This window comes from Balaenoptera borealis (assembly GCF_965194805.1).
Source record: "Balaenoptera borealis genome assembly, chromosome: X".
Classification (NCBI taxonomy): domain Eukaryota; kingdom Metazoa; phylum Chordata; class Mammalia; order Artiodactyla; family Balaenopteridae; genus Balaenoptera; species Balaenoptera borealis.
Genome location: NC_138881.1, coordinates 79,536,225 through 79,561,704, shown reverse-complemented (window position 1 = coordinate 79,561,704; position 25,480 = coordinate 79,536,225). Strand labels below are relative to the sequence as shown.

Genomic DNA, 25,480 nt, shown 5'->3' with positions numbered 1-25,480 from the left:
TGTAATATGATTGCTTTAAAAATTAAGATTTATTTTTAGTTATTTTTTTGTCAATATATATACCACAGTTGTACAGTTCAAATGATGTATTACAAAATTACTCAGAATATTTCCTTTCAGTGTACTTAAATCACCAACTCTACACAGTCCAGTTCATTTTTATTTCAATTAAAGAAATACCAAGCTTTATTTAGACTCTGTGTTTTTCTAAAATTTTGATTACATTTTGCTTTTTAATTATGCAAAATATATTCCAGTGTCCCCAAATCAAATTTACAACACTGGGTAAATTCAGAGAATTCTAGCATCCATCCTTGTCTCCTCTACCCTATCATATCACTCCCCCCTCCTCTGTCTAATACATATATTCATTTTTTTAGTTTAGCCTTACATTAAAAAAAATTATTGCTTTTTATTATATGTATATGAATCCATACCTTCCTTTTACTTGAAATATAGTAGCGTATCATACACAATTTTCTCTACCTTGCTGTTTTCACTTAATAATATTTCCTAGAAATCACTGCATAGCAATATATAGAGACAACTCTCATTCATTCTTTTAAATGAGGTATAATTGACATATAACATTATATTAATTTCAGGTATAAAACAATGCTTTGATATTTGCATATATTGTGAAATCATCACCACAATAAATCTAGTTAACATCCATCACCATATATAGTTACAAGGTTCTTTCTTCTTCTGATGAAAACATTTAAGATTCACTCTTCTGGAAATTTTCAAATATGCAATACAGTATTATTATCTATAGTCACCATGCTGTAAATTACATTCCTATAAATTATCTATTTTATAACTGGAATTTTGTACCTTTTGACCTCCTTAACACATTTTCCCCACCCCACCCCCACTTCTGGTAACCAGCAATCTTTTCTCTGTATCTATGTATTTGTTTTTGTGTTTTAAAAATAACACATATTAGTGAGATTATACAGTATTTGTTTCTGTCTGACTTATTTCACTAAACATAATGCCCTCAAGTTCCATCCATGTTGTCACAAATGGTGAGATTTTTTTCTTGTTTTTATGTCTGAATAATATTCCGTTTTGTGTGTGTGTGTGTTATAAACTTTTTTATTCATTCATCCATGGATGGACACTTAGGTCATTTCCATGTCTTGGCTATTGTAAATAATGCTGCTGCAATGAAAATGGGAGTACCTATATCTTTTTGAGTTAATGTGAATCTCCATACTATTTTCCATAGTGGCTGGACCAATTTACATTCTTATCAACAGTGCAGAAGTGTTTCCTTTTCTCCATATCCTTGCCAACACTTGTTATTACTTGTCTTTTCGATAATAGCCATTCTAACTGGAGTGAGGTGATATCTCATTGTGATTTTGGTTTGCATTTCCTGAGGAGTAAAGATGTTGAACTTGTTTTCATGTACCTGTTGGCCATCTGTATGTCTTCTTTGGAAAAATGGCTATTCACATCTTCTGCCCATTTTTTAAACAGATTTTTTTTGGCTGTTGAGTTATATGAGTTCTTTATGTATTTTGGATACAAACCCATTATCAGATACATGATTTGCAAACATTGCCTCCCTTTCAGTAGGTTGCATTTTTATTTTTTTCACATCTTCCTTTGCTTTGCACAGGCAATTTAGTTTGATATAGTCCCACTTGTTTAGTTTTCTTTTGTTGCCTTTGCTTTTGGTGTCAGATCCAAAAAAATCATCAGCAAGATCAATGTCAAGGAGCTTACTGCCTATGTTTTCTTCTAAGAGTTTTATGGTTTCACGTCTTACATTCAAGTTTTTAATCCATTTTTAGTTATATTTTGTGTATGGTGTAAGATAGTGGTTCAGTTTTATTCTTTTGTATGTGGCTGTCCAGTTTTCCCAACACCATTTATTGAAGAGACTGTTCCTTCCCCATTGTATATTCTTGATTCCTATGTCATAAATTAATTGACCATACACATATCAGTTTATTTCTGGACTCTCTATTCTCTTTCATTGATCAATGTATCTGTTTTTATGCCAATACCATAATGTTTTGAGTACTATAGCTTTGTAATATAGTTAGAAATCAGGGTGTGTGATGTCTTCAGGATTTTTCTTTTCTCAAAATTGCTTTGGCTATTCAGAGTCTTTTGTGGTTCCATACAAGAGGATGATTAGAATTGCATAGCAGTATATAGAGACAATTCTCATTCACTTTTGCAGCGCCATAATAATCAATTATGTGGATAAGCTACTTTATTCAACCAAACCCAAATAGATGAACATTTGAGTTTTTTTATTTTTTGTTATTAAAAATAGTGTTGTAGTGGGGACGTTCAAGATGGTGGAGGAGTAAGATGTGGAGATCACCTTCCTCCCCATAAATACAACAAAAATACATCTACATGTGGAACAACTCCTATAGAACACTGACTGAACACTGCAGAAAACCTCAGAGTTCACAAAAGGCAAGAAAATCCCCACGTACCTGGGTAGCACAAAAGAAAAATGCAAAAACAGAGACAAAAGAATAGGGATGGGACATGAACGTCTGGGAAGGAGCTGTGAAGGAGGAAAAGTTTCCACACACTAGGAAGTCCCTTTGCTGACAGAGATGGAGGATGGGTTGGGGGAGACTTCAGAGCCATGGAGGAGAGTGCAGTAACAGGAGAGCAGAGGGCAAAGTGGAGAGACTCCCGCACAGAGGACCGGAGCCGACCAGCACTCACCAGCCTGAAATGCAAGTCTGCTCACCCACCAGGGCAGGTGGGGACTGGGAGCTGAGGCTCTGGCTTCGGAGGTCAGATCCCAGGGAGAGGACTGGGGTTGGCTGCATGAACACAGCCTGAAAGGGGCTAGTGCACCACAGCTAGCTGGGAGGGAGTCCGGGAAAAATTCTGGACCTGCCTAAGAGGCAAGAGACCACTGTTTTGCAGTGTGCGAGGAGAGGGGATCCCTTCCCTATCTGCCCACAGAATGCAGAGCACTGCTTAAACGAGCTCCAGAGATGGGCACGAGCTGCAACCATCAGCTTGGACACCAGAGATGGGCATAAAATGATAACGCTGCTGCTGCAGCCACCAAAATCCTGTGCACAAGCACAGGTCACTATCCTCATTCCCTCCCCCGGGAGCCTGAGCAGCCCGCCACTGCCAGAGTCCCATGATTCAGGGACCACTACCCAGGGAGAACACGTGGCGAGCCTCAGGCTGTTGCAACACCATGTTAGCCTCTGCTGCCGCAGGCTCACCCCACATTCCTATTATAACTACTGTAACCCTCCCTCCCCCAAACATGAGTGAACCAGAGCCCCCTAAGCAGCCACTGATTTAACCCCATCCTGTCTGGGTGGGAACAGAAGCTTGAGGGCAACCGACGTGCAGAGATGGGGCCAAAACCAAAGCTGAACCCCAGGAGATATGCGAACAAAGAAGAGAAAGGGAAATTTCTTTGCATAGCCTCAGGAGCAGTGGACTAAATCCCCACAATCAACTTGAGGTATGCTGCCTCTGTAGAATACGCTAATAGACAACGAATCAACCCAAAGTTGAGGCAGTGGGCTTTGGGAGCAACTGTAGTCTTGGGGTTTGCTGTCTGTGATTGACTTTTTCTGACTTTCATATTTATCTTAGTATAGATTTTAGTGTTTGTTATCATTGGTAGATTTGTTTATTGTTTGGTTGCTCTCCTTTTTTAAATTACTTTTTTATTACTTTATTTTAATAATATTGCAACTTTTATTTTATTTTTTATTATTATTTTTTTCTTTCTTTTTTTCTCCCTTTTCTAATGAGCCGAGTGGCTGACAGGGTCTTGGTGCTCCAGCTGGGTGTCAGGCTTGAGTCTCTTAGGTGGGAGAGACGAGTTCAGAACATTGGACCACAAGAGACCACCCGGCCCCACATAATATCAATTGACAAGAGCTCTCCCAAAGATCTCCGTCTCAACTCTAAGACCCAGCTCCACTCAACAGCCAACTAGCTCCAGTTCTGGATACCCCATGCCAAACAACTAGCAAGACAGGAATACAAACCCACCATTAGCAGAGAGGCTGCCTAAAATCATACTAAGTTCACAGACACTCCAAAACACACCACTGGATGCAGCCCTACCCACTAGAAATACAAGATCTAGCCCCAACAACCAGAACACAGTCCCTTACACCAGGAAACCGCCACAAGCCACTGAACCAAACTCACCCAATGGGGGCAGACACCAAAAACAACGGGAACTATGACCATGCAGGCTGTGAAAACGAGACCTCAAACAAAGTAAGTTAAAGAACTGAGAATATGGAGAAATATGCAGCACATGAAGGGGCAAGGTAAAAACCCACCAGACCAAACAATTGAAGAGGAAATAGGCACTCTACCTGAAAATAATTCAGAGTAATGATAGGAAAGATGATCCAAAATCTTGGCAATAGAATGGAGAAAATACAAGAAACGTTAAACAGTGACCTAGAAGAACGAAAGAGAAAACAAACAGGGATAAACAACACAATAAATGAAGTTAAGAATTCTCTAGAAGGAATCAAAAGCAGAATAACTGAGGCAGAAGAATGGAAAAGTGACCTGGAAGATAAAATAGTGGAAATAAATACCACAGAGCAGAATAAAGAAACAAGAATGAAAAGAATTGAGGACAGTCTCAGAGACCTCTGGGACAACATTAAACACACCAACATTCGAATTATAGGGGTCACAGAAGAAAAAGAGAAAAAGAAAGGGTCAGAAAATATTTGAAGAGATTATAGTTGAACACTTCCCTAACATGGGAAAGGAAGTAGTCAATCAAGTCCAGAAAGTGCAGAGAGTCCCATGCAGGATAAATCCAAGGAGTAACACACCAAGACACATATTAGTCAAAGTATCAAAAATTAAATACAAAGAAAAAAATATTAAAAGCAGAAAGGGAAAATCAACAAAAAACACACAAGGGAATCCCCATAAGGACAATAGCTGATCTTTCAGCAGAAACTCTGTGGGCCAGAAAGAAGTGACAAGACATATTTAAAATGATGAAAGAGTAAAACCTACAACCAAGATTACTCTACCCAGGAGGGATTTCATTCAGATTTCACAGAGAAATGAAAATCTTTACAGACAAGCAAAACCTAAGAGAATACAGCACCACCAAACCAGCTTTACAACAAACGTTAAAGGAACTTCTCTAGGCATGAAACACAAAAGAAGGAAAAGATCTACAATAACAAATCCAAAACAATTAAGAAACTGGTAATAGGAACATACATATCAATAATTACCTTAAATGTAAATGGATTAAATACTCCAACCAAAAGACACAGACAAACTGAATGGATACAAAAAGAAGACCTGTATATACGCTGTCTACAAGAGACCCACTTCAGACCCAGGGACACTACACACTGAACGTAAGGGGATGGAAAAAGATATTCCATGCAAATGGAAATGAAAAGAAAGCTGGAGTAGCAATTCTCATATCAGACAAAATAGACTTTAAAATAATGACTATTACAAGAGACAAAGAAGGACACTGCATAATGATCAAGGGACCAATCCAAGAAGAAGATATAACAGTTATAAATATTTACGCACCCAACATAGGAGTACCTCAATACGTAAGGCAAATGCTAACAGCCATAAAACGGGAAATTGACAGTAACACGATAATTGTAGGGGACTTTAACACCCCACTTACACCAAGGGACAGATCATACAAAATGAAAATAAACAAGGAAACACAAACTTTAAATAACACATTAAACAAGATAGAATTAATTGATATTTCTAGGACATTCAATCCAAAAACAACAGAATACACTTTCTTCTCAAGTGTTCATGGAACATTCTCCAGGATAGATCATACCTTGGGTCACAAATCAAGCCTTGACAAATTTAAGAAAATTGAAATCACATCAAGTATCTTTTCCAACTACAATGCTATGAAACTAGATATCAATTACAGGAAAAAACTGTAAAAAATATAAACATATGGAAGCTAAACAATACACTACTAAATAACCAAGAGATCATTGAAGAAATCAAAGAGGAAATCAAAAAATACCTACAAACAAATGACAATGAAGACACAATGACCCAAAACCTATGGGATGCAGCAAAAGCAGTTCTAAGAGGGAAGTTTATAGCAATACAATCCTACCTCAAGAAACAAGAAAAAACTCAATTAAACAACCTAACCTTACACATTAAAGCAATTAGAGAAAGAAGAACAAAATACCCCAAAGTTAGCAGAAGGAAAGAAATCAAAAAGATCAGATCAGAAATAAATGAAAAAGAAATGAAGGTAACAAGAGCAAAGATCGATAAAACTAAAAGTTGGTTTTTTGAGAAGATAAACAAAATTAAAAAACCATTAGCCAGAGTCATCAAGAAAAAAAGGGAGATGACTAAAATCAACAGAATTAGAAATGAAAAAGGAGAAGTAAAAATGCAAACTGCAGAAATACAAAGAATCGTGAGAGATTACTACAAGCAATTATATGCCAATAAAATGGACAACCTGGAAGAAAGGGACAAACTCTTAGAAAAATACAACCTTACGATACTGAATCAGGAAGTCATAGAAAATATAAACAGACCAATCACAAGCACTGAAATTGAAACTGTGATTAAAAATCTTCCAACAGGGCTTCCCTGGTGGCGCAGTGGTTGAGAATCTGACTGCCAATGCAGGGGACATGGGTTCGAGCCCTGGTCTGGGAAGATCCCACATGCCGCGGAGCAACTAGGCCCGTGAGCCACAACTACTGAGCCTGCGCGTCTGGAGCCTGCGCCCCGCAACAAGAGAGGCCGCAATAGTGAGAAGCCCGTGCACCGCGATGAAGAGTGGCCCCCACTTGCCACAACTAGAGAAAGCCCTCGCATAGAAACGAAGACCCAACACAGCAAAAAAAAAAAAAAAAAAAAAAAAAATATATATATATATATATATATATATAAATAAATAAATAAAGTCAGGAGCTCTTAAAAAAAAAAATCTTCCAACAAACAAAAACCCAGGACCACATGGCTTTAAAGGCGAATTTTATCAGACATTTAGACAAGAGATAACACCTATTCTCAAACTCTTCCAAAATATAGCAGAGGGAGGAACACACCCCAACTCATTCTACGAGGCCACCATCATCCTGATTCCAAAACCAGACAAAGATGTCACAAGAAAAGAAAATTACAGACCAATATCACTGATGAACATAGATGCAAAAATCCTCAACACAATACTACAAACAGAATCCAAAGGCACATTAAAAGAATCATACACAATTATCAAGTGGGGTTTATCCCAGGAATGCAGGGATGCTTCAATATACACAAATCAATCAATGTGATACACCATCTTAACAAACTGAAGGATAAAAATCATATGATAATTTCAATAGATGCAGAAAAAGCTTTGGACAAAATTCAACACCCATTTATCATAAAAACTTTCCAGAAAGTAGGCATAGAAAGAAATTACCTCAACATAATGAAGGCCATATATGACAAATCCACAGCCAACATCATTCTCAATGGTGAAAAACTGAAACCATTTCCTCTAACATCAGGAAAAACACAAGGTTGCCCACTCTCACCACTATTATTCAACATAGTTTTGGAAGTTTTAGCCACAGCAATCTGAGAAGAAAAAGACATAAAAGGAATCCAAATCAGAAAAGAAGAAGTAAAACTGTCACTGTTTGCAGATGACATGATACTATACGTAGAGAATCCTAAAGATGCTATCAGAAAACTACTAGAGCTAATTAATGAATTTGGTAAAGTTGCAGGACACAAAATCAATGCACAGAAACCTCTTGCATTCCTATGCACTAATGATGAAAAATCTCAAAGAGCAATTAAGGAAACACTCCCATTTACCACTGCAACAAAAAGAATAAAATAACTAGGAATAAACATACCTAAGGAGACAAAAGACCTGTATGCACAAAACTATAAGACACTGATCAAAGAAATTAACGATGATACAAACAGATGGAGAGATATACCATGTTCTTGGATTGGAAGAGTCAACATTGTGAAAATGACTATACTACCCAAAGCAATCTACAGATTCAATGCAATCCCTATCAAACTACCAATTGCATTTTTCACAGAACTAGAAAAATAAATTTTACAATTTGTATTAAACACAAAAGACTCTGAATAGCCAAAGCAATCTTGAGAAAGAAAAACGGAGCTGGAGAAATCAGGCTCCCTGACTTCAGACTACACTACATAGCTACAGTAATCAAGACAGTATGATACTGGCACAAAAACAGAAGTATAGATCGATGGAACAGGATAGAAAGCCCAGAGATAAACCCACACACATATGGTCACCTTATCTTTGATAAAGGAGGCAAGAACATACAACCAAGAAAAGACAGCCTCTTCAATAAATGGTGCTGGGAAAACTGGACAGCTACATGTAAAAGAATGAAATTAGAACACTTCCTAACACCATTCAAAAAATAAATGCAAAATGGATTAAAGACCTAAATATAAGGCCAGACACTATAAAACTTTATAGAAAAACAGCAAGATCCTTTTTGACCCACCTCCTAGAAAAATGGAAATAAAAACAAAAATAAAGAAATGGGACCGAATGAAACTTAAAAGCTTTTGCACAGCAAAGGAAACCATAAACAAGACAAAAAGACAACCCTCAGAATGGGAGAAAATATTTGCAAACGAAGCAAATGACAAAGGATGAATCTCCAAAATTTACAAGCAGCTCATGCAGCTCAATATCAAAAAAACAAACAACCCAATCTAAAAATGGGCAGAAGACCTAAGTAGACATTTCTCCAAAGAAGATATACAGATTGCCAACAAACGCAAGAGAAGATGCTCAACATCACTAATCATTAGAGAAATGCAAATCAATACTACAATGTGGTATCACCTCACACCCGTCAGAATGGCCATCATCAAAAAATCCAAAAACTATAAATTCTGGAGAGGGTGTGGCAAAAAGGGAACCCTCTTGCACTGTTGGTGGGAATGAAAATTGATACAGCCACTATGGAGATAAGTATAGAGGTTCCTTAGAAAACTAAAAATAGAACTACCATACGACCCAGCAATCCCACTACTGGGCATATACCCTGAGAAAACCATAATTCAAATAGAGTCATGTACTGCAATGTTCATTGCAGCACTATTTACAATAGCCAGGATATGGAACCAACCTAAGTGTCCATCATTGGATGAATGGATAAAGAAGATGTGGCCCATATATACAATGGAATATTACTCAGCCATAGAAAGAAACACAATTGAGTGTTTTGTAGTGAGGTGTGTGGAGCTAGAGTCTGTTGTACTGAGTGAAGTAAGTCAGAAAGAGGAAAACAAATACTTTATGCTAACACATATATATGGAATCTAAAAAAAAAAACCAAAATGGTTCTGATGAACCTAGGGGCAAGACAGGAATAAAGACGCAGACATAGAGAATGGACTTAACAACATGGAGAGGGGGAAGCGTATACTGGGACAAAGTGAGAGAGTAGCATTGACATATATACACTACCAAATGCAAAATAAATAGCTATTGGGAAGTAGCTGCATTGCACTGGGATATCAGCTCGGTGCTTTGTGACCACCTAAGGGGTGGCATAGGGAGGGTGGGTGGGAGAGGCAAGAGGGAGGGGATATGGTGATATATGTATACATATAGTTGATTCACTTTGTTATACAGCACAAACTAACACAACATTGTAAAACAATTATACTCCCATAAATATGTTTAAAAAAATATAGTGTTGTGATGAATAGTCTTGGCATATGCCATTTTTTGTTTTTTTGCAACAACATCTTTGGAATGCTGGAGTTGAGATTGCTTAGTCAAAGAGTAAATGTGTAGATAAGTTTTCAAAAGGGGAATGCTTTTCTATGTATGCTGAAAAAAATCTAAAAATCAAAAAAGAAAGATGATTACTTCGAAAAAATAAAAATTAAAACAAATATTTTGTATGGCAAAACCACCATAAACAAAGCAAAATTTAAACTCAGAAAAATATGTGGAACTAAAATCTCAGTTAATGAGCAAATATCTATTCCATTAAAGCATACATGAATAAGAAAAATCCAGTTGAAAAATGGGCCAAGGAAGTGAGCACCTCACAATAAAGGAAATACAAATGGCATATAAACCTATTGAAGGATTGCAATATGACTGATTAGAGAAATGCAAATGAGACTACATTAACATACCATTTTTTGAAAATAAGATGGGAAAACATAATTTAAAGTTTTGATCATATATCCTGGTAGGGTTTTGGAAAGTAAGCAGTCTCATACATTGTCAGTGGGAACTGTAATTTTCACAACTTCTGTGGACAGCAGTTTTATTTTACCTATCAATGTTATCACTATATATATTCATGGGTATATACAATTTTTTTCAGTCTATGTTCCCTAAAAAATAGAGTCTGAAGCAAGGATAAATTGTTAAAACTTTATTTGGAAGGTCTAATATTAGAACATTGTGAGTGGGGGAAAATGAAAGTGGGACCAGGAAGGATGGAAAGCAATACAAGGTGATTAATTCCTATGTAGGCCTCTACTTTGCAACAGACTTTAAAGCAGATCCCCTAACAATTACACCTGATTGGCCACATAAGTCATCTTCAGACAACATGTTCAGGGAAACTATAATTCTGTAAATCCATCAGAATGAGGAAGAGAAAGGAAATGTATTTACCTTGCATTTTCCAAATTTCTATCTCCCAATAGTGAAAGTCCACTCCTATTAAGTTTTCTAAACTCCCAGGTTACATCATCCAGCTCCTTCAGAAGCCATTCAGGAAAACAGAGCCCCTGCCCTGTGGTGTGCATTTCATCTGAATCCAGAAAGGGCAAGTAGAACTAAAAGCTCCAGGCCAATGGCTGGCTGTCCTTAGGCAATATATCTGCATAGGTCCTAAAAGGAACTGGGTTTCTCTGGTGGCAGCCGAGGCAAAACAAGCAGCTAAGAATCCAGGAGACACATGAAATAAAGAAAAATTGAGACTATGAGTAAGCCATGTCCAGAAGAGCCTACCCATGTGCCACTCAGATCCACCTCTAGCCTGCTATTTTATCTGGCTCCTATATTACATTTTCAGACCTCCATTGTGTGTATATGTGTGTGCATATACAGAAAAAGAAGGAGAGAAAGAAAGCAAGAGTGAGATATTTTTCATTTAGAACATAACAGTTGATGGATAGATTACCACCAATTATAAACCCAATTTTTAGATTCATTCCTGTCACTATGTGACAAATATACGTGGAACATACATGACAATGTATGTATAGAATAGATATACATATGCAAGTTCCATATATATGAAACGTGGATTATTATTGTATTTTATTTGTTTGTACTGTAGTGGATTATATTAAAATGGATATTATATACCATTATATATAGAAATATATATAATTTTGAAAAAGTTTCAATACTAGTTTTTCTTTATTGTTTCACCTTTTCTTTGTTTAGTTTAAATTACTCTATGTTTAATGCTCTTTTGCTTTAAAAATTCATTTTTATCTGATAATTCATATTTCCACAATGGCTTTTTAAAATTCACCTTTAACTTTACCCATCCTTTCATTTAAAAATATATTTGCTTTTACTATAGCATTGGGTTTGAGTTTCATGTCTTGAGAAATTAAACTATAGGAAGTATTTTCTGTTTGTTAGTTTTTAGTTACTGTCAATTTCTCTTCCTTTTGAGATCATTGTGTAGCACAGTCAGGTCATTCTTGAGTTATAAAAATTAAAATAATATACACTTTTTGTTGTAAGCTACATTATAAAGTTCACCAAGAAGCAAACCAGTAACCAGTTCAACCTATTAAACTGTCAGTTTTAAATGAGTTTAAAAAAGACCTCAAGGAATATGCAAAATAAAGGTTATAGTACAACCTTCATAGAAAAACTAATTTAAAATACTGTAAAACTGTTTGATTTTTCATTATCACTTGGCCATTATTCCTTATAATATGTGCTTTGGTGAAACTGTTTACCAGCCTCTCTGGCCTGTGTGATAGTTGCCTGCCACATTGTCTGTGCAAGTGATGTGAACCGATTTGACCAGAAATGTATTTTAATCTTAAGTATTCAGTGAAATATCTCAAGTTTAGAGAATAGATTTTTGATTGTTAATAGAAGCTATCAATGGGAGGTGGGATTATAGGTGAATTTGTTTTCTTCCTTACATTATTATGTATTCTTCAGATTTTCTATCAGGTGCATGCATCACATAAGAAATTTTTAGAAAATGCACCCACCACAGTAAATGTTTTATTTTTAAAAATAAAGCCCTCTAATGTAATCTAAAGCTAACTTTCTCACTCAGCAGCATATAACTCAGAAAACTTTGTTATTTGAACAAGGACCTAATTAACTAGGTGCCTGTTCTGTGTACCTCACCACTGTCTGACCTGGAATAGATTTCTACAATAGCTGAAACATTTGATGGAGATCTTACCTCTACATTGGAAGAATAAGCTATCATTTGATGAAAGGCTCCTATATGCCAGGTAAGCTGCTACTCAGATGTGCATGCAAGTTTACCTCCAATTTCATACATAAAAGGGGAATTTGCCAGCTAATGTTACCACATGTCCTATCCAATCTGTATATAGTGTTGATCAAGTGATCTAATTTTATTTATTTTTTTGTTTAGCACTTGCTTTTTAAAACTAGCTTTTAAAAGATGCAATGACTTACAATAAACTGTACCTATTTAAAGTATACAATTTGGTATTTTCACATATAAATATACCTGTGGAACTATCACTGCAATCAAAGTAGTGATCATATACATCACCCACAAAAGTTGCCTCATGGGCCCGTAGAATCCCTCCCTTCTACCCTTGCTCATCTACTCCTACCCCAGGTAGCCACTTGTCTGCTTTCTATCACTATAGATTAGTTTGCATTTACCAGAGTTTTACATAAATGCAATCACATAGTATATACTATTTTTTGTCTGATTTATTCCACTCAGCATAACTTGAGATTCATCCATGTGGCTGTGTGCTGTTGATTGTGGTCAGAAAAGATATTTTCCATGACTTGAAGCCTTTTAAATTTGTTTAAAGTTGAGTTATGGCTCTTAATATGATCTATCTTGGTAAATGTTGCATGCATGTATTCTGTTGTTGTTACATGGAGGGTTTGTTAAATGCCAACTATATCAAATTAGTTGATTATATTGTAGATGTCTACTATCTCTTTGTTGATTTTCAGTCTACCCATTCTATCAATTAATAAGAAGCTTATCTTTCTTTGTTAACTCTTACTTCAAGTATAAACTCTTTTCTAAAGTCAATAGCAGTAGAGATATTCTGGAGTTCTTATTTTAATTTTCTAGCCTTATACTTTTTTCTAAAAACTGGAAATAAAAGCACATATTCTTTTGTTAATCTGAATATAAGTAATGGAACATAGAGGTTCTAGCAACAATTTCACCAAGGTTATACAGTTGACCCTTGAACAGCATGGGTCTGAACTGTGCAGGTCTACTTATATTCATTATGAAACGAAGGTAACATTTACTAACAAGCCCTTCCTTCTTCCTCTGCTTTCTTAGACTTCTCTCCAACATCTGCTCTGCATCTTTCCATCTCCTTATCCTCCCAATCTCCTATTTCCCACCTCTTTCCAAGCCTACTTCTGAACACTGATGAAAAGATGGTGGAGAGAAAAACAGGGAGTTAGGAGTACTGGGAGGGTTTGGTCAAAGAGGTAATCTACAAAATAAAAGTCAGAAAAGAAGAAAAGAGTTCAGAGAATGGGGGAAATTCCAAACAGAATTAAAGGGAGAAACATTTTAGAGTTTTTCACAAAGGAAGCTCTTTGTCTTTTTCTACACCTTCTTTCCAATGAGCCAAGAAATCATTAAGCCAGAATAAAATACATTTATTTTAAATTATATTATTATTTTACCATTTTAAAAATTCATCCATTCAGCAAAAATTATAAAGCATCAGTGACATCAGCAAAAATGTCAGACTAGGAAGCTCTGGGCCTTCATTGTCACATGGAAACATTAAAAAAAAACAACTATAGACTAGCTAAAATAACTTCATAAGAGCTCCGGAAAAAAGTCAAAGATCTACAACAACCAAGCAAATGTCCAATAAAGAAAAAAAAAAAACACATACAAAGTGATAGAAAATTTCTTGATGCTCTTACTTTGCCCCACCCCTTCTTCTGCATGGCAGGGGATGGCAACCAATTCCAAATTATCTCCCTCAAACTAGAAGATCAAAGAGGAACTTGTTTGTAGCATTCAAACCTGTCTGGGGGCTGCCTGAAGGGCTGGTATCTGTTTCACCTAACTCAGATCTTGTTGGGGGGAGGAAGCAATGCAGTTTGGATTTCAGGAGTGGAGAAGCAATGGACACAGGAATGATAAGACCAACAGATGCCTGAGGCAAAAAATTGTGGGTCAAGATACACAATAGAACATCCAAATTTCCAGTTCCCAGTTACCCTTTGCACAAGAGGATGCAAAGCAGACCTTATTTGCAGTGTTCTAGCTTGTTGTGGACTGCCTGAAGAACTGATCCCTGTTTTGCCTAGCTTGGATAAGAAGCAGGGCAAAGCAGTAGGCACTGTTCAGGAAAACAGTAGGGAGACCAAGAGCAGCATATGTGTGGGGTAAGAAATTATGAGTGGACACATACAAAGACCATCTAAGGTCCCAAGAAGAAGATGGAGTGAGACGTTTTAAGAAATTAAGACTTCCCAAAGCATGCATGTATACGGGGGAACTGAGAAAAACCATATACAGACCCAGATAAGACCTACACTCAGAAAAGACCTGAGAAGACCTGAATCTTTTTTAACTAATCCCTAGACTCAGAGTATGCCCAGCTAATCAGACAAGGATTGCCCCAACACAGAGCAAGTCTGCAAAGACTGGCTGAAGTCGCTGTGTTTTCAGATGCCCAAATATAAACAAAAAAACACAAAGCATACAGAGACAAGAAAACACTGCTTATTCAAAGGAAGAAAATAAAGTGTAAGAAAATAAAGAAACCATCTCTGAAGAAACATAGACATCAGACTTACTACACAAAGACTTTAAAACAACTGTCTTAAATTGTTCAAAGAGTTAAAGGAAAACATGGACAAAGAACTAAAGCAAATCAAGAAAACAATATATGAACAAAATGAAAATATTTACAAAATTATAGAAATTACTTTTTTTAAAAAATAAGAAAAAATTTTGGAACTGAAAATATAAAATAAATAAACTTAAAAATTCACTAGAGGGTTTTAACACCTGATATGAGCAGACAGAAGAAAGAATCAGTGAACTTGAATCTAGGATATTGGAGTCATTGAGTCAGAGGAACACAAAGCAAAAGAAGGAAGAAAAGTGAACAAGGTTTACAGGACTTACAGGACACCATAAGCAGGCCAATCTATGTATTATGGGAGTCCCAGAATGAAAATAAAGAATGAAAGGGTCAGAGAGATTATTTGAAGAAATAATGCCAAAATCTTACCAAATTTGATGAAAGATATAAATCTACAAGTCCAAGAAGCTCAACAAATGAAGTAAATAGGAAATACCCAAAGAGACCCAGACCAAGACACATTATAAACACAGTGTCAAAAGACAGAAAATCTTGAAAGTAGCAGGAGAAAAACAACTTGTCACTACAAAGGATATTCAATAAGATTAACAAATGATTCCTCATCAGCAACATAGGATTGATGTTAAATGCATCATCCCACTGCTTCCTGCTTCTCTGAGAATGCAGTGGGATGATGCATTTAAAGTGCTAAGAGAAAAAAAAAACTCTCAATTGAGAATTGTGTATTTGGTAAAATGTGTTTCAAAGGTGAGGAAGAAATTAAGGCATGCCCAGATAAATGAAATCTGAGAGATTTAATTACCACTAGAAAATCTTTGCATGTAATGCTAAAGGGAGTTCTTCAGTCTGAAATGAAAAGAAGCTACACAGTAACTTCTGTGTAGCCATATGAAGATATAGAGATATCAGGTAAAGTTATATGCATGGGCAAATATAAAATCTATTATTAATGTAATTTGAGTTTGTAACATCACTTTTTAGTTCCTACATTTTTAAAAGACAAATGCATAACGTTTACAAATCTATGTTAATTAGCACACAATGTATAAGGATGTAATGTTTAATTTGTGACATCAATAACATAAATTTGGGGAGGAGGGCAGAGATGTATAGTACAAGATTGATATTAAATTGTTATCAATTGAAAATAGATTGTTGTACTTTTAGAATATTAAATATAATCCTTATGGTAAACACAAAGAAAATATATAAAGGATATACAGTAAGTCCCCTACATATGAACCTTCAAGTTGCGAACTTTCAAAGATGCGAACGTGTGTTCGCATGTCAAATCACGTAAGCTAATTCACATGATTGGCGTACATTGTGCTTTTGTGTACTTTACTGTATAGAGTACTGTAGTACAGTATCTTTAGTTCAAGCCTAGGATGTCCAGAAGCAAGCATAAGAGATTCACAATGCAGGAAATGGCAAGGGGATTTTCTTTATTTGAGGAGGCACTGTTAGTTTTTGAGGTACATGACCTGAATGTAGAATGGTATACAAAGGTTGCAGTAACTGTTCAGAATGCAATCCAGTGCTACTGTGTCATCTGTGATGACAAAAAAGAGCTACTACCCAGACATCACTGGGTCGTTTTTTCAAGAGGGTAGATAGAATTGAATCCAGCAAGGAACCAGAACCTGTGTCATCAACATCAGGCATGAGTGAAATTGCAGTTTGCCCTCCATCTCCTATTGCTTATGATCCTTCAGCTCTACCATCTCCCACCTCCTCTCCCTCCTCCAGTCAGTAACTCTTCTTGCCTGTTCACTTGATGCCAGCCCCTGTATGCCAACTGTTGTATTGTACTACTGTACTTTTCAAGGTACTGTACTGTAAGATTAAAAAGGTTTTCTTTATTTTTGTGTTTGTTTTTTTATGTATTATTTGTGTGAAAAGTACTGTACTATATAGCCAATTGTGTTAGTTGGATACCTAGGCTAACTATGTTGGACTTATGAACAAATTGCACTTACAAATGCGCTCTCGGAACAGAACTCGTTTATATGTAGGGGACTTACTGTACACAAAAGGGAATGAGTAGGGAATCAAAATGTGTTACTACAAAATACTGACTAAATATAAGGAAAGACAGTAAAGGAGAAAATAAGGGACAGAAAAACTATCAGACATACAGAATTCAAATATGAAAATGGCAAAAGTAAATACTTCCCTTTCAGTAATTACTTTAAATGTATATGCATTAGATTGTCTAATCAAAAGGCATAGGTTGACAGAATAAATTTCTTAAAAACTTGGTCCAACTATATGCTGTCTTAAAAAATTCACTATAGATAACACATAAGTTGAAAGTTAAAAGATGGAAAAAGTTGTTTCATGCAAATAGTAGGTAAAAGATAGCTGGGATGATCATACTAATTTCAGACAAATTGAATGTTAACTCAAAAACTGTTATAAGAGACAAAGACAGTATATATTGATAAAAAGTTTAATTCAAGAAGATATAGCAATTATAAACATATATGCACCAATTATCAGAGCTCCAAAATAATATGAAGCAATTGACAGAACTGAAAGAGAAATAGATATCGCTGCACTAATAGTAGGAGACTTCAGCACCCTGCTTTCAATAATCAATAGAACAAACATACAGAAGATCAGTAAGGAAACACAGGACTTGAACAACAGTATAAACCAAGTGTGCCTAACAGACCTTTATAGAACACTCCACCCAACAACAGTAGAATATGCATTTTTCTGAAGTGCCTATGGAACATTCTCTAGGATAGACCAATTATTAAGCCAAAAAAAACACGTCTCAATAAATTTAAAAAAAGACTGAAAACATACAAAATGTCTTTTACAATCACAATGGAATATCTATACATCAATAACAGAAAGAAATTGGAAAATTCACAAATATGTGTAAAATACAAATCAAACTCAAACAACCAGTGGGTCAAAGAAGAAATCACAGTAGATATTAGAAAATGGAAATGAAAACACAACATACCAAAACTTATGTAATGCAGTGAAAGCAATGATAAAAGGGAAATTTATAGCTGGAAACACATCAGTAAAGAAGAAAAATCTTAAATTGACAAACTAATTTTATGACTTAAGAACTGAAAGAGAACGACAAACTAAAGCTACAACTAGCAGAAGGAAGAAAACAATAAAGATTAGAGCAGAGATAAATAAAATAGAGAATATAAAAACAATAGGGAAAATCAAGAAATCCAAAAGTTTGTCCTTCAAAATGAACCACAAAATTGTTAAAACTAGCTTTGTTCACTAAGGAAAAAAAAAAGGAGTAATAAATCACTAAAATCAGAAATGAAAGTGGGGATATTACTACCAATCTTCACAAACAAAAAGGATCATAAGAGAGTACTATGAACAATTGTACACAAACAAATTTGATTATGTATATGAATTGGACAAACTCCTAGAAACACACAATTTACCAAAACTAAAATCATAAAGAAATAGAAAAATTGAGCAGGCCTCTAACTAGTATGGAGGTTGAATCAGTAATCAAAAACCACATAACAAAAACAAAACAGGCCTGGGTTAGATGACTTCACTGGTGAATTCTAAAAAAACCCAAAAACGCACCAAAAAAATTTAAAGAAGAATAAATAGAAAGCCTTCTCAAACTCTTCCAAAAAATTGAAGAGAAGAATTACTTCTTAACTCATTCTATGAGGCTAGCATTACCCTGATACCAAATCCAGACAAAGACACTACATAACTGCAGACCAATGTATGTTATAATATGTATGCAAAAGTTCTCAACAAAATACAAGTAAATCAAATTCTGCAGTATATTAAAAACACTATACACCATAACCAAGTGATTTTTTTTTTTTGGCTATGCCACACAGCTTGTGGGATCTTAGTTTCCTGACCAGTGATCAAACCCGGGCCCCCTGCAGTGGAAGTGCAGAGTCCTAACCACTGGACTGCCAGGGAATTCCCAGCTGAGTGATATTTTTGCCAGGACTGCTAGGATGTTATAACATACAGAAATCAATCAATGTAATACACCACATTAAGAGAATGAAATGGGAAAAAAAGAAAACATTGTCATCTCAAAGAATGTAAGAAAAGAATTTGACAAAATTCAATACTCTTTTATGATAAAAACACTGAGCAAACTAGGAAAGGAAGGAAACTACATCAACATAATTATAGTCCATATATGAAAAACCACAGCTAACATCATACTCAGTGGTGAAAGACTGGAAGCTTTTCCTCTAAGATCAGAAAAAAGACAAAAATACCTGTATTTACCATTTCTATTCAATATAGTTTTGGCATTTCTAGCCAGAGCAATTAGTCAACAAAAAGAAATAAAAGACATCCAAATTGAAAAGAAGTAAAATTGTTTCTGTTTTCAGATGACATGATCTTATATGTAGAAAACAATAAAGGTTCCATAAAATACTGTTGGATCCAATAATAAATTCAGCAAAATTTCTGGGTACAAAATCAACATACAAAAATAAGTTGCATTTCTAAACATTAAAAACAGTGGACAATGTGAAAAAGACATTAATAAAACAATTCTATTTACAATAACACCAAAAATAATAAAATAGAAATAAACTTAACCAAGGAGGCAAAATACTTATACACTGAAAACTACAAAATATTGCTGAAAGAAAACTGAAAAGACATAAATGCATGGAGAGACATCCTATGTTCATGGGTTGGAAGGTTTAATTTTGTTAAGATGTCAATACTCTCCAAAGCAATCTACACACTCAATCCAATGCAAAAACTATCAAAATCCCAATGATTTTTTTTTTGCAGAAATAGAAAAATAATCTATCCAACAATTCATAGGGAATCTCAAAGAAATCAGAAACAAAACTATTAAAACAATCTTAATAATGAAGGACAAATTTGCAGGATTTACACTTCCTGATTTCAAAACTTGCTACAAAGCTACAGTAATCAAAACGGCGTGGGACTGGAAGAAAGATAGACATGTAGACCAATGGAATAGAATAGAAAACGCAGAAATAAATCCTCACATATATGGTCGAATGATTTTTGATAACATGCCAAAATCATTCAGTGAGGGAAAGAATAGTCTTTTCAAGAAATGGTGCTGGGAAAACTGCATGTCCACATGAAAAGAATGAGTTGGATCCTACACCATGTATAAAATTTAACTCAAAATGGATCAAAGACCTAAACATAAGAGCTAAAAGTATAAACTCTTGACAATAATATAGGAGGAATGCTTCATGGCAATGGATTTGGCCAGATTTCTTGGTTATGACTCCAAAAGAACACGCAACAGAAGAAAAAATTAATGGACTTCATCAAAATTAAATCTTTGTACATCAAAGGACAATATCAAGGAAGTGACAAGGCAACACAAGAATGGGAGAAAATATTTGTAACTCATATATCTGATAAAGAACTGGGGAATCTCCTGGCAGTCCAGTGGTTAGGACTCCATGCTTCCACTGCAGGGGGCATAGGCTCGATCCCTGGTTGGGGAACTAAGATCCCACATGCCACATGGCACAGCCAAAAAAAAAAAAAGAATTATTAGTCAGAGTATGTAAAGAACTTCTACCACTTAACAACAACAAAACAACCTAATTTAAAATTGGAGAATGGACTCAAATACACATTTCTCCAAATAAGATGCACAAGTGGCCAATAAGCACGTGAAAAGATGCTCAGCATCATTAGTCATTAGGGAAATGCTCCTCAGAACAACAATGAGCTATCTCTCCACACACATTAGGATGATTATTATTTAAAAAATAATAATAGTGAATAACAACTGTTGACAAGGAAGTGGAGAAATTGGAAACCTTGGCCCTGTGGGTGAGAATGTAAAATGATGCAGTAGCTTTGGAAAACAGTATGATTGATGGTTCCTCAAAAACTTACACATAGAATTGCCATATAATCCTTCATTTCCGCTTCTTGGTATATACCCAAAAATCTGAAAGCAGTGACTCAAAACAAATATTTGCACATTAATGTTCATAGCAGCAATATTCCCAATCATCAGCATTATTCCTCATAGCCAAAAGTGGAAATAATCCAAATTCCCATCTTCAGATAAATGGATGGTCAGTATTTAATGTGTATATATACACCATGGAATATTTCTCAGGGATAAAAAAGAATGTATTAATGATTCACCCAACAACATGGATAAATCTCAGAAACTTTATGCTGAGCAAAATGAGCCAAACACAGTAGAGTCCCTACTGTGTGTTTTCATTTATTTGAATTTCAAAAAGAGGAAGCACTAACATTTGGTGATAGAAATGAAGACAGTGTTGAGTGCGAATTGACTGAGATAAGGATATGGGAAATTTTGTATACTAATATTCATAGCAACATTACTTACAATAGCCACATATGGAAACAACCCGAATATTCATGTATGGATGAATGGATAATCAAAATTTGGTATATACATACAATGAAATATTATTTTGCCTTAAAAAGGAATGAAATTCTGATACATGCTACAACATGAATGAACATTGAGAACATTATGCTAAGTGAAATAATTCATCCATAAAAGGACAAATATTGCATGATTCCACTTATATGAAGGACCTAGAAGAATCTAATTCATAGAGATAGAAAGTAGAATAATGGTTACCAGGGGCTAGGGGGAGAAGGAAATGGGTAGTTATTTTTTAATGGGTATGTTGTTTCAGTTTGGGATAATGAGAAAGATCTCAAAATGAATACAGGTAATTCTTGAACAATGGTTTGAATGTACTTAATGCTGCTTAACTGTTAACACTTAAAATGGTTAAAAGGTAAGTTATATATTATGTATATTTTACCACACTAAAAAATTATCAAGCACTTACTATACCCTGTATCATATATTAGGCACTGGACCCAAAAAGATCAGTCTTTTGAGTAAAATGGAAATATAGGCCTCTGTTATACTCTCATATATTCTTTTCATGGTATCTTCTTGACAAGAAATTGATATTAAGAAAGGGATTAAAACAGTATATATCAATTTGATCATTTCCTATCTTTTTTTTTTCTATTCATATATTCTGCCCTAAGGAGAAGTTTTATGATTGACTTATCATTCATTTACCATCAGCTTCATAGTTGTGAGGTGCTAAATTGCTTTTTCATAAGAGATAGTCTTACTCTGCATTATCTGTAGACATTTCTCTAGGGAAATAGTACTAGAGAAAAACAGAATAAATTTAGGATCAAGCAACAAAAAATATAGATGCCTTTACTGCACACAGACCCAGGATACATATGTAGGTATATAGCATTATATTAAAACAATTCTTTCTGAAGTGTATTTGGCAGCAAACTGAGGTAAACATGTTGTGAAACTGTAACATTAAACATTCAAGATAGAACACTTACAAGCTGGCATATTACCACTATTTCAACAATTCAATATTTCAATCAAACTTTGCATTTTAACAACATAAAACAAATAGTACATTAATTAGGGCTAAAAGATGTTGCCAAATACAGAAAGGATGGGTCTTGGGAAAAGTAATTATTTGCATTATACCTGATTAAGTTGATAAATTTAGTTATTCCTCCAAAATGTGAACAAATCAACACCTTGAAGTATGAATTATCTGATTTGACCATCTACTGTGATCAAATTAATCAGTACAGTCAGTGTAGAAAAAGTCAATAACTTCTACTCCAAGAGGAAAGATGAAAAGCAGAATGACAGAAGAGAATATATTGCGAACCTGTTATATCATCCAAGGAATCATAGAAGCTTTTCAGGACTCACCTAAAAGTATTTTCAAAACATAAGGTTCTGCCCTCCAATTTGTAACTACAGGCAGTTTTACAATACTGTAGTAACTTTTTTCCTATACTCTTATATTTCATGAATTAAATGATGCAGTCTTTCATTTAGCAATTATAAATAAATGAGGACTATGATGAGTGTGAATATGCAGCAGCACATTTTTTATTTTGCAATTCTTAGTGCTGCACATTCATAACTTTTACTTGTGATTTCATAAATATGTATAGCTCCACAGGGATTGAGCTAATAAATGACACTGGTCCTAGTATATTCATAAACATAAACATATGACATCACTTCCCCTTTGAACATTCAACTTGATTTTTTTTATGAGTTGCTGATTAGAAAGTACTTTGTGATTTATACTCCAAGATTTAAATTATCCTTCAAGTAATAGTATATAAATATTATGATAGATGAATGTGTTACAGAAAGTTTTTCCTTGATGAAGTATTTTCCACAACTTAGTAGTTTTTGAAGTTTAAAAAAAAAAATCTCTGGCTCAAATTTCATTCCTAGACTAAGAAATTCTTATCTTTAGGAGAAAATCACTTTGTCATGCCATAGGCCTATTTTTTTCTTAATACATAAGGGTAAAAAATTGCAAGCAGTGCCGAAGTTTTACAGCGGAAATAAAATCTGCCCTATACTATAGCCTGACCCTCAGTCTCTTGGTTTCTTGCGTATTTCTTTGAGATATTCTATGCCTATACAAACATATTAGTATGTAGCTCCTTCTTTTATTTTACACAAATTGCTGAATGCTATACATATTGTCCTACACATGGCTTTTAAAACTGAACACAAATTTCTTGGAAGTCTTTCCATTAGTAAATATAGGTCTCCCTATTCCTTTCAACAGCAAATTAGAAACCTCATATATGCTTACCATAATTTCTTTAACAAGTTCTATACCACTATTTGCCAATTAGGTGAGTTTGGTAGGTCATATCAACAGAGGAAGACATGAAATAATGATAAGAGGCATTGCATTTAGTGTCAAACACCTGTGTACAAATCTTTGCTAGGCCACCTAATAACTGTGTGACTTTGGTATAGTCACTTACCATGTAGTTATGCAGATGAGAAAGTGTTGGACATAATCCCTGCCCTCAAGGACCTCTTACAAACAATACTAGATTGCTAAGTAACAAATAAAATATATTAAAGTATCTCTACCATGTTGATAAAACAATAGAGGGGCTATGTGTGGTTAAGAAAGATTATCACTGTTAGCTAAATTTATTTTTCCTTAGGGAGATAAATTTTGAGATGGTACTTAAAATGGACCTCAAGCATGAAGGGCTTTAAATAGACATAGAAGAGGGAAAGGACACTCACTCTGGGAGGGATAATCAATTATTTATCATATTTCATATTATGATATTTGAGGAATTTACATTAACTGCAGTCTCTCACTTTTTTAAAGGATTTTCTCTTTAAATTTATTTGCAAGTAGAATATGTTTTAAAACAGTGCTTGACTCAGAAACAGGTAGACTATTACCAAACTCCTTTCCCTCTCTATTAATCACCACACATTTCCTTACTTGAGACAGCAATCAGGCAACAATTTTTAAGTCCAACAGGAAAATTTTACAAATTGTCTTTACGGTTGTATCACACTATCTTAAGCACAAATGTCATCATAATAAAAATCCCTTCAGAACAAAATATTCAAACAGTTTAAGTAACAGGATATATAAATATTGTGTTAAAGAAAACATCTCTGATGGATTAATCCTAATGTAGTTATCTATTTATATTCAACTATTGGTGATATTAGAACTTACATTTTCAGTACTACAGACTTTTTCCCAAAATAATAACCTCTTTCTTTCTCATAGATTATAGTTGCCTATATAGTAAGTCAAAAATGAACCTAAGCATGTGCAGGTTTCTATACTTTTATAGTTATGTTGGCAATGGTCTTTGTTTCCTAGGATGAATTGCATTTTTATTATGCACTTTTGAAGAAGTAAATATCAAGTGTAATTTTTTCCAACAGTATGGACAACATACCTGAAAAACAGGTTTCAGCTCAATAAATTTGGGAAATCTGGGGTTAAAGAAAGTTTGAGTATTTTTAATTCAACTATTTATTTTGAGATAATTTTAAGTTGCAAGCAGTTGTAAGATATGGAGAGATCCAGCATGCGTCTTACCTAGTTTCCCCCAATGACAACATCTTGCAAAACTGCAGTACAATATCAACCAAAGTATTGACATTAACACAAAGACAGAAAATAGTCCATTTACCATGAGGCTTCTATTATTCACCTTATATAACCAAACCCACTTCCTTCCTTCCTGCCTCCTCCCTTTTTATCCCTTAACAATGACAACCACTAATCTGTTCTCCATTTCTATAGTTTTACCATGTCAAGAAAGTTATATAAATGGGATTATATAGCACATGACCTTGTGGGATTACCTTTTCTTCACTCAGTATAATTCCCTGGAAATTCATCCAAGTAATTGTGTGCATCAATATTTTGTTCCTTTTCATTGCTGAGTAGTATTCCATCATATGGATGTACCATAATTTGTTTTAACTATTCACCTACTGAAAGACATCTCAATTGTTTCCCAGCTGGGACTATTATGAATAAAACGGTGATAAACGTTCATGTATAAGTTTTTG

General features: G+C 34.8%; 1 long non-coding RNA gene across 1 annotated transcript in view; it reads left to right on the top strand.

The window, feature by feature from the left end:
* LOC309620857 overlaps positions 1-25,480 on the top strand; it is a 1,080,383-nt gene that overhangs the window by 659,259 nt on the left and 395,644 nt on the right. The window lies entirely within an intron of this gene.